Below are 11,120 nucleotides of genomic sequence, written 5' to 3'. Positions count from 1 at the left end.
ATAAAAACAGTATTTAAGATCATGGCATTTTAGAGGTAGAAGGATTCTGATGTCATCAACTCACTCTCCTTCATTTGTGTGACATGAAAATAAGCCTGACATATCAAAGCCTTTGGTAAAGTAATAGACTCAAATAAAGACGAGTGGTATGTAGAACTGCATGTAGGAGGGCTGAGAAAATAAAATGTAGCTCTGTTGTCTTTTGCCATTATCTACTGAAAGGCACTATGGATTTGTATTCACAAAGGTGTAAGATCAAGTTATTTTCCAAAGTAGGATAAAACAGATTGTTGATGAATGTTTTAGATCTCTGAAAGAAACCATTGAATTCTCTAGAGTTCAAAAAGTTATACACTTAATTTTATTCTTACAGAAGTAATCCTAAAAAATCTGATTCTTAATAGTTTCGTTAAGAATTTTCAAAGCATCAAATGAGAAAAATGTGAATAAATTATAACAATATATGAGCTCCAAGAACAAATGTACTTTAGTAAATTTTATACCAAATTATTTTTAATAGCCATGTGGAAAATCACTATAAAATGTCAATACTTCAGTTAGACAACCAGCACAGAAATTTGAGACTATTGGTGTTACAAGTTCTGCTTCAGGCCTCATTGACCAAGATTTATATGCACAGCCAGACTTTGTCAAGACAATAAATAGGTGCTCTGACTCTCCCACTTTCTTCTTGCAACAGGTGAAGCAAATACATCATCCTGCTATAAGAACAAATGGTAAGTAGTAACTTCTTTACTTCAAGATAAACATTTTTATGCCAATATATTTATAGCTTACCAGTGGCAAAATAACATAGTTAATAAATTTATCTGTGATTTTCAAAACTATTGATAAATTTTGCTGAGAGTAATTCTCTTAATATATTCTTTTAAAGTAAATGTAACATACAAGTGGATCTATTATTTCAGAAGCACTTTTATGTAACATATTATTTGAATGACATATTTCATTCTAAAATTAGGAATTAATTAATTTCCACATATATGACTTTTGGAAACAATTATATTAGAACTATATTTAATAAAAAAAGAAAAACTATGTTTATTTGTGTGCATACTTCCATATCAGCATTTTTACAAATATGAACACATATAATTATGCATTAATACAGATATTATTAGAATGAGAAGTTATACTTACTTATAGATTTAAATTGGTGAAAATAAAATCATAACTGTGATCTTGAGATAAAAAAATGCTTTGTTAATTATTATCAACATAAAATATAATTTACCCCATGAAATCCACGCAATTCAAAAAGGAAACAAAAAAGACTTTTAGACATTTTCAATCAAGTCAATCTATTGAGGCAGCAATATTTATGTAAGTATCTAGTGTGGATATTTTATTTCAGGAGACAATTTTCACATAGAACTTTATATTTTGTGGAGAATCAGAAGTGATTCTGTAGAATATTAGGATACCCAAAGTTATGTAACGCTAACAAAAAAGGAGTTACATATCATCAGAAGAAGATTTTGCATTCAAGAAATATTTATTAATAATTTGTCCTGTATGGCTTTAACAGATAAATTTTATAATTTTGACTTATTTTTGAAATCCTGATATAAATCTACTATATCATGGTATTGATAAAGTATTTTTGAAATTAGTAATTTAATATTTTGTTAGGATGTTTGCATTTTATTTATGCAACAGGTTTAAGTATCATATAATATCATGCATTAGTCTACTATGCATTACTGTAATTCATTACCTCAGTCAGGTGACTTCCTAAGGAAAAAAAGTTCATTGTGCTCACTGTTTGGGAGGTTCAAGGGAATGGTGCAGCTCTTTTCTATGCCACATCACGGTGCGACAGCAATGTTAAAAGCCCAAGCTGGAGCTAGCAAAAACATTCTGTAACAGTAAGTCAAAGATCCAGGTGAGGCCACACTCAGACTTTTATACCAACCCTTACAGGGGCACTACCAATGTTGTATCAGAGTCATACTGTTCCCTTCGGTAGGCAATGATCTCAAGTTATCTAAGGACCTCCCATTAGGCTCCAGCACTTAATGGTTGCACACTACCTATTCATACTGCCCCCCTAGGAGTCCAAGATTTCTGTATATGACGTGTGGTGAAGACAAAAATGATGAAACCATATCATCTTCGTTATTTTAGCACTAAATTTCAGAGGCATATTCATTCACTGTCAAAGCTTTACAGGAAAACTTTCTCCAAATGCTCTTTCTTCCTAGGTGTAACTAGAGAAGTGACAAGAAATGGGTGTGATTTGGGACTGGTTTCTAAAATAGGATAATGGTAAATAATAAAAGGGCCATTTCATTAACAAAATGCAAAAATCCTAACGAATTTTAACTCATTATCTTCAAACATACATTAAAGTGTCATGATCAAGAATAATATCAATGAGGTAAAAATAATTTAAAAATTCATCTGTGAAATTAATCATATTAATTGACTAAAGAGACCATAAGACAACACCGTGTGAACTCAATCCCCACAGGGAGCTCTAAAATAATAGAAGAGTAGATGGTTAATTTACTAGTAGCAATATATTAAATATCTATAGCAAATAAAATGGTTATTTATAATCACACATCCCTAGAGGTTAAGAGGAACTAAAGGTGTAAGTGTGATAGCACTGGGCAGCACTATTACACATTTTATTTTTTTCATCTTGCACACACCAAGGTTTTTATGTTTCCCTGATATTATCTTGCTGCTGTATGATACCAGGACAAGTACTTATTCTGTTGCTGCAGAATTTTGCAGCAAATAACAGGTAAGCAGTGATTGTCTTGAGGTGAAAACAGTAACTAAAAGGAATTACTTTCATTACTTCCTCAGAACTGCCCTGCCCTGGGGTGCAGTACTACTGTGCACTACACACACACACACACACACATACACACACACACCTCACACACTGTCTCTCTCTCTCTCTCTCTCTCACACACACACACACACACACACACACATCCACCCCAGAGGTCATGAAAGACTCTCTATTTTTAATATAACTTTTTGGTGACTTGATAAAATCTGTGTTCCTCGCTTGCGTTCAATTTCTTCAAAACAAATTTTGAGGTGACATCAAGAAATCTGCCTATTTGACAGCCTGATGAACAGAAGCCCCCAAAATCTACTGTTAAATGTACCCTTTGCTGAATTCTCCTTATTAGTATCTAAGCAAAAATTTCCTACTTCCTAAAAATGAACTACTGTGGTAAAGTAAGCCTTTATAAATTTTGAAAGTAAATGTCTGTCAGTTAATATGCATTGATTTTACATCATTTGAGTAAATAATTCCTTTTCCTTTTGAAGTGACCACTTCAAACACGTTAGTGGTACTAATATCAATGTGATAAAGCAGCAATAAGTAACATCTTAATTGAGTCACATACATTAATGTTTCAGAAAGACAAATTTGCTCTTCTCTAGATCTGTGATTTAGTAGGTATAAACTATCAACACTGAAATTGCACATCTTTGAGGAAGGTACTACTCTTAAAAAAGTAAAAGAGAAGGTGGGATGGAAAATGATAGAAAGGAGAGACTCACTAATCTGCATATATGAAAATAAATATTTTAAGGTAAATAAATTTAAAAGAATTTTACTAGGAGATAGCAGAAGAAATACAAAACTGTGCAACACATAATTAGGGATTGTCAATATGAAAGTGAATGACAGGAAGAGGCAGTCCTAGTACTTTCTGAAACCCTCTGTGTGATGCTACCATATAGAGTTGAAAACATTCCACTTGCACTGCTGTTTACCACAGAACCTAGGGAAGAGGTGTGGCTCAGCTATATATTTTAGTGATAATGACAATGGATTTTTATCATCTGTACCACGTTTGAAATCCTTACATGTATAGCCACAATTTGTTCAGATTCCTCCTCATCTCTTTCCAGAAAGCACTGGCATGGGTCAGGGTAAAATAAAATAATTCATCCAGCTCACACTGTAGGTACTTGAACAATGGGTTCTCCTAATGACATACTAGAAATCCAGGAGCAGGATTCCTGTCTTACTTGATTATGTTCATCAATATCTAATATACCATCCTGGATAGTGTCTGCAAAACACAAAGTCAGTTAAAGGAAAGAACACTATTCAATTACCTTTTAAAAAGAACAAGAATAATCTGGTTCTCTCTTTTGATTTTAAAATCTTCAGGAGGTCCATTGAGGCCCTTGAGGAAGGGTTTTAAATGTCCAAGGGAACTAGGCTAAGACAGGATCCTCTGGAGATAGAGAAATCCTCTTCAGTTTCACAATGAACTGGTACAGAAGAAAAAATTCTGAGCCAAAGGAAGAAAAGGAAGGTGAATATGATAATAGGACCTTTCCAAAACACAATACAGATATAGAAAAAGGCTAAATGCATGTGAAAACTGAAATTAAAAGTATAATATATCAATCTGGAATATTGAAAATAATAAAATCTTCACTATAAGACTTAAAATGCCCCTACCAAGAATAAGATCAGTATCTTTTTAGTTTACCTGTGAGTTTCTTTGAGAAGAGGAACATAGAGATGTTCTTGAGGAGTATAGTTATTATCAGGGTTAAAGATCAACATGGTCAAAGGCACAGGGGGCACATGACCCAAGGATAGTGAAGATATAAGTAAGCAGATTGTCCTGACTAGAGTTATGGAAAAAAGATTATTTGAAGAGTTACATCACATATGGGTTCCCCAGATAATGTTAAGAAAATCTGAGATACAGAAAGTCTCCTAAGCTATACATTGTAATCAGTTCCCAAGGAAGGGAGGAGAAGGAAGCAGGGTTAGACAGAAGTAGAGGTGGAGATTTGGAGTGATGAGGCTTCAGCTACCTCAAGAGTAGTTCTGAGGCTGGGAGATGTTTCACAGTTGTCTTCAGTTGTGTGGAGAGGTCAAAACATTTTACCCCACCACCTCAATACAGGAAGAAGGTACACAAGGAGAGAGGACCTGAGGCCGGAAACCTGCCTTTAGCACAAGCAGCCCTGGAGGGCCTGGGAGCTGAGAGATTCCTCCTGGCAACACTCCTGGCTGAGGGAGCAAGCAGGCCAAGTAACACAAAAACATCAGACTTAATACCGAAACCTGGCGCATATCATGATTTTTATGTTTACATATTTCCTTATTTCTCTCAAAGTCCTTATGAGGGGACCCTATGTCACCATTACTCTAATTGGACAAATAAAGAATTTCGATTCAATATAACTAGAGATTAGCTGTGCAAAACATCATCATCAATAACCACCAATTTCCCAGAATCTTACCACTTACAGTGCTCTTTCCTTCATGATCCTATAACAGTAGGTGTCTTAGAAGAAGGGGCTGAGGATTTCCTGGAGAGAAAGGGGGACTCCAGGATCAACTGGTGGGGTTCTTGGATTACATGAAGGAAAAGAATTTTAGTATATGCCAGTCAGAGTGCAGAAAGAAGTTTCTTTAGGAAAGCAGATATATATTCAAGAGAGGATACAGGCCACCTCAAGAAGGGTATGAAAAGGTATGTAAGAATGATATCAGTCCAATAATTTCAAACCAAGTATGGTGATCTGGTCAATCTCTAGACACTGTGACTGATCAGGGTTTATCTAATCAGTAAATAATGCTGTTTAATCAATAGATAGCATCTAAACTATAGATTCCTCAAGATGATGCATTTCTCTTGCTTAATCTATTTATTTGGTGTTTAATTAAGAGTACACAGATAGATTTACAGATTTTCTAGCAATTTGGAAGTAGCAGGTTTGTAAGAGAAATTGCCTAAATGAAATTACAGGTCTGAAAAACTATTCAGAACTTTACAATTAAAAATCTCCTTCCCTTGTCCTTCCTTTATTTCTCCTTTCTACCTATTTCTTATTTCTTCTCTCCTATCCCTATCCTACTATGCCAAAATTTAGTTGTGATCAATATGGGACTAGGTACCTCAGACATCTATAAATGCCTCCTTTTGACATTGAACGTACACCTCAACTCACACAAAATAATTTTTCTCCATGTTTTTCCTTCTTATCTTTAAAAGTTTCATCTTATTGTCCTCTTTCTCTCTTTCTCCTATAATCTAAAATATAAACAAAGTCAACATTTCCACATGTTATTAGTGAAATCTCAATGGTATATAAAACCTTAAACTATAAAACTTTGTAGGAAGACCCGAATAATTTCTACACTTTATGGAAATATGCCATCAGTCTTCAGATTCCCACATGGATCTCCGTTATAGTTACTATATGGATAAAATTTCTTCATTAAAACACCCTCCAGCTAACAGAGTTCCCTGTTATTTCAGTAAAGCACATAATAAGATTTTTTCATAATGGAGTAGGTTTAAATTTCAAAATGAATAGCCTAAGAAAGTGTTATTTGAGCTCTCCAAATGTTAGGAGTTTTGCTTTATATTTGAAGGGCAACAAAAATAGGATAGACTTGATAATATCTATCAACTGTTTGTCAACATCTATAAATATTCAAAGTAATCTATAACTTTTTGATCAAGGCAAAAAATTAATTAAATGGTTTCATTTTATTTGGAAATGCAGTCCCTGAGAAAGTACAATATAGTTACTGGGATGTGAATATTGATGTACTGAGGTTCTTTCCCAATAATACACTAATTAAGAATGAGACCATCAGGTGGTCACTTAATATCTTTGTCCTTCTGTGCCTTCTGATACAAGGGTAGCATGCTGCCCAAACTTAGTTAGCTGCCCAAACTAAGGTGCAATAAAAATAACAGGTTAAATAGATTTCACAAAGTCAGAAACACATCCAACTATTAATTTTATTTATGCAAAATTTAATGGCATTAATTTGTTCTTTAAAATGTTTTAACTTATCCTAATTTGTCATATATGAAGCAGAATGCAACTCAATTCATACCACACAAATAGAATTTTTCAATTTTTCATGTCTCTGGTTGTACACAAAGTAGAGTCACACCATTCATGTTTTCATACATGTACTTAGGTTAATGATGTCTGTCTTATTTCACTGTCTTTCCTACCACATGCCCACTTCCTAACCCTCCTCCCCTTTGCCCTATCTAAAGTTCCTCTATTCCTCCCATGCTCCCTGCCTCTCCCCATCCCCATTATGAATCAGCATCCTTAAATCAGAGAAAACATTTGGCATTTGGTTTTCTGGAATCGGATTACTTCACTTAGCATTATATTTTCCAATTTCATCCATTTACCTTCAAATGCCATGATTTTATTCTCTTTTAATTCTGAGTAATATTCTATTGTGTATATATCCCATATTTTCTTTATCCATTCATCTACTGAAGGGTATCTAGATTGGATCCACAATTTAACTATTGTGAATTGTCTGCTGTAAATATTGATGGGGTTACATCAGTGTAGTGTGCTATTTTTAAGTCTTTGGGGTAATTTATAAACCAAGGAGTGGGACAGCTAGGTCAAATGGTGATTCCATTCCCAGTTTTCCAAGGAATCTCCATACTGTTTTCCATATTGGTTGCACCAATTTGCAGTACCACCAGCAATGTATAAGTTTCTCTTTTCCCCCACATCCTTGCCAACACTTATTGTTGTTTGGATTCTTATTAGCTGCCATTCTGACTGGAGTAAGATGATATCTTAGAGTATTTTTAGATTGCATTTCTCTAATTGCTAGAGATGTTGAACTTTTTTTCATATATTTGTTGATTGATTGTATATCATCTTATGAGAGGTGTCTGTTCAGTTTATTGGCCCATTTATTGATTGGGTTATTTGTTTTAATGGTGTTAAGATTTTTGAGTACTGTATATATCCTAAAGAATAGTGCTCTATCTGACTTGTATGTGGTAAAAATTTGCTCCCATTCTGTAGGCTCTCTATTCACTTCAGTGATTGTTTCTTTTGCTTAGAGAAAGCTTTAGTGTTTTAATCTATCCCATTTATTGATTCTTGATTTTAATTCTTATGCCATATAAGTCTTATTAAGGAAGTTGGGGTCTAATCTGACATGTTGGATATTTAGGCCTACTTTTTCTTCTGTTAGATGAAGGGTCTCTGGTTTAATTTCTAGGTTCTTCATCCACTTTGAGTTGAGTTTTGTGCATGGTGAGATATAGGGGTTTAACTACATTTTTTTTGCATATGGATTTCCAGTTTTCCCAGTACTATTTGTTGAAAAGGCTATTTTTTTCTCTAAAGCATGTTTTTGGCACCTTTGTCTAATATAACTATAATTATGTGGGTTTGTCTCTGTGTCCTCTATTTTGTACCATTGGTCTACAAGTCTATTTTGGTGCCAATACCATGCCATTTTTGTTACTGTTGCTCTGTAGTGTAGTTTAAGGTTTATCCTAGGGATGCAAGATTGGTTCAACATATGGAAATCAATAAATGTAATTTATCAGTTCAATAGATGTAATGATAAGAATCATATTATCATTCAATAGATGCAGAAAAAAACATTTGACAAAATACACCCTTCATGTTCAAAATACTAGAAAAACTAGGGATAATAGAAACATATCCAACATCATAAAAGCTGCCTATGCTAAGCCCCAGGCCTACATCATTCTAAATGGAGAAAAATTGAAAGCATTCCCTCTAAAAACTGTAATGAGACAAGGATATCCTCTTTCACCACTTCTATTCAACATCATCCTTGAAACTCTAGCCAGTGCAATTAGACCAAAGAAAGAAATTAAAGGAATGCAAATAGGTAAAGAAGAACTCAAACTATCACTATTTGCCAATATCATGATTCTATATCTAAAAAATTCCACCAGAAAACTTCTAGAACTAATAAATGAATTTAGCAAAGTAGCAAGATGTAACATCAACAGTCATTAATCAAACACATTCCTATACATCAGCGATGAATCCACTGAACGAGAAATTGGGAAAACTAAACCGTTCACCATAGCCTCAAAAAAAAAAAAAAAAAAAAAAAAAAACAACCCTTGAGAATCAATCTAACAAAAGAGGTGAAAGACCTGTACAGAGTAACTACAGAACACTAAAGAAAGTAACTGACGAAAACATCAGAAGATGGAAAGATCTCCCACTCTCCTGGATAGGCAGAATTAATATTGTCAAAATGGCCATTTACCAAAAGTGATATACAGATTTTTTAATGCAATTCTTATTAAAATCCCAATGACACTTGATTCAATATACAACCAGAGATATGAAAAAATGTGCTTTTTATGTGTAATAAGAATTGTAATCCATTCTGCTGTCATATAGAAAGAAAGAGAGAAAGAAAGAAAGAAAAAGAAAGAAAGAAAGAAAAAGAAAGAAAGAAAGAAAGAGATAGAAAAGGTCCTGAGGATATCAGCATCTCAAAATTTTAATTGTGCCTGTACATATATTTGAATGAACAAATAAGTATAATGTAGGGAAGTAAATGACAAGGGATTCCTTACACTTAGATCATATGCTCCTGAAGGATGTCAGCCTACAGATACTGGTTTGTAATTTGTAATATTTTTTTCAACCAAAACTCTTTTTTTTTCTAAATAAAATCTAATGTAGAAGAGTTTTTTAAAAATCCCAATGACATTATTCACAAAAATAGAAAAAGCAGTAATGAAATTTATTTGAAAAAATAAGAGACCCAGAATAGCTAAAGCAATCCTTAGCAAGAAAAGTGAAGCAAGAAGCATCACAATACCAAACCTTAAACTATACTACAGAGCTACAGTAACAAAAAGCGTATAGTATTGGCACCAAAATAGGCTTGTAGACTAAGTGAAATAAGCCAGTCCTGAAAAAACAAAGGCCAAATGGTACAGAGCAGAGGACACAGAGACAAACCCACATAAATATGGTTATGTCATACTAGACAAAGGTGTGAAAAATATTCACTGGAGAAAAAATAGCCTCTTCAACTTATGGTGCTGGGAAAATTGGAAATCCATATGTAGCAAAATGAAATTAAACTTCTATCTCTCATTCTGCAAAAATCAACTCAAAGTGGATCAAAGACTTAGGCACTAGAACAGAGACCCTGCACCTAATAAAAGGAAATAATAGGCCCAATTCTTTACCATGTTGGCCTAGGATCTGACTTCCTTAACAAGACTCCTAAAGTGCAAGAAGTAAAATCAAGAATTAATATGTGGGATGGATTCAAATTAAAAAGCTTCTTTTCAGCAAAAGAAACAACCAATATTGTAAGAAGAAAGCCTACAGATTGGGAGAAAATCTTTACCACATGTACCTCTGATTAACCATTAATCTCTAGGATATATGAAGAACTCAAAAAACTTAACATCAAAAAAAAAAAAAACACATAATCCAATTAATAAATGGGCTAAGAAACTGGACACTTCACAGAAGAAGAATTACCATCATTCAACAAATATATGAAAAAGTGTTCAACATCTCTAGCAATTAGAGAAATGCATATTAATACTACTCTAAGATTTCATCTCACTCCTGTCAGAATGGCAATTATCAAGAATACAGGCAACAATAAATGTTGTCGAGGATGTGAGGAAAATGGTACATTGCTTGTGGTACTGCAAGTTGGTGCAACCACTGTGAAAAGCAGTATGGAGATTCCTTAGATAACTTTGAATGAAACCACTATTTGACCCAGCTATCCCACTCTTTGGTTTATACCCAAAGGACTTAAAATCAGCATACTACAGTAATATAGCTATGTCAATGTTTATAGCAGCTCAATTCACAATAGCTAGATTATGGAACAAACCTAGGTGTCCCTCAACAGATGAATAAAAATGTGGTATATCTACTCAATGGAATATTACTCAGCTTTAAAGAAGAGGGAATTTATGGCATTTGCCAGTAAACGGATGGAGTTGCAGAATATCATGCTAAGTGAAATAAGCCAATCCTGAAAAACCAAAGGCCAAATGATTTCTCTAATATGCAGATGCTAATTCACTATAAGGCAAGGACCACTGAAGAAGAATAGCATTACCTCAAATTAGGTAGAGGGAAGTGAAGGGAGAGAAGGGGAGGGGATGAGGGGATAGGAAAGAGTAGAATGAAACAGACTTTATTACTCTATGTATATATGTGACTGCATGACCAATATGATTCCACAACATGTACACTCAGAAAAATGAGAAATTGTATCCCATCTATGTATGATATATCAAAATGCACAAATGCATTCTATTGTCATGTATAACTAA

The 11,120-nt window shown here is 33.8% G+C and overlaps 1 protein-coding gene across 1 annotated transcript in view; it reads left to right on the top strand.

Annotated features, from left to right (window-relative positions):
- Window positions 1-532: 532 nt before the first annotated feature.
- The window catches only part of LOC124080255 (phosphoglycerate kinase 1-like), a 50,491-nt gene continuing 39,903 nt past the window's right edge, over window positions 533-11,120 (top strand). The window contains exon 1 of the transcript XR_009225102.1: window positions 533-737. The gene's annotated coding sequence lies outside the window, so the exon portion shown is untranslated. The remainder of the gene's footprint in view (window positions 738-11,120) is intronic.

Source organism: Marmota monax, unplaced genomic scaffold (assembly GCF_021218885.2).
Source record: "Marmota monax isolate L192 unplaced genomic scaffold, Marmota_monax_Labrador192_F-V1.1 WCK01_AAM20220418_F8-fsc01275, whole genome shotgun sequence".
Classification (NCBI taxonomy): domain Eukaryota; kingdom Metazoa; phylum Chordata; class Mammalia; order Rodentia; family Sciuridae; genus Marmota; species Marmota monax.
Note: the sequence above shows the minus strand (reverse complement) of the source record. Positions and strands in the feature narration are given on the sequence as shown.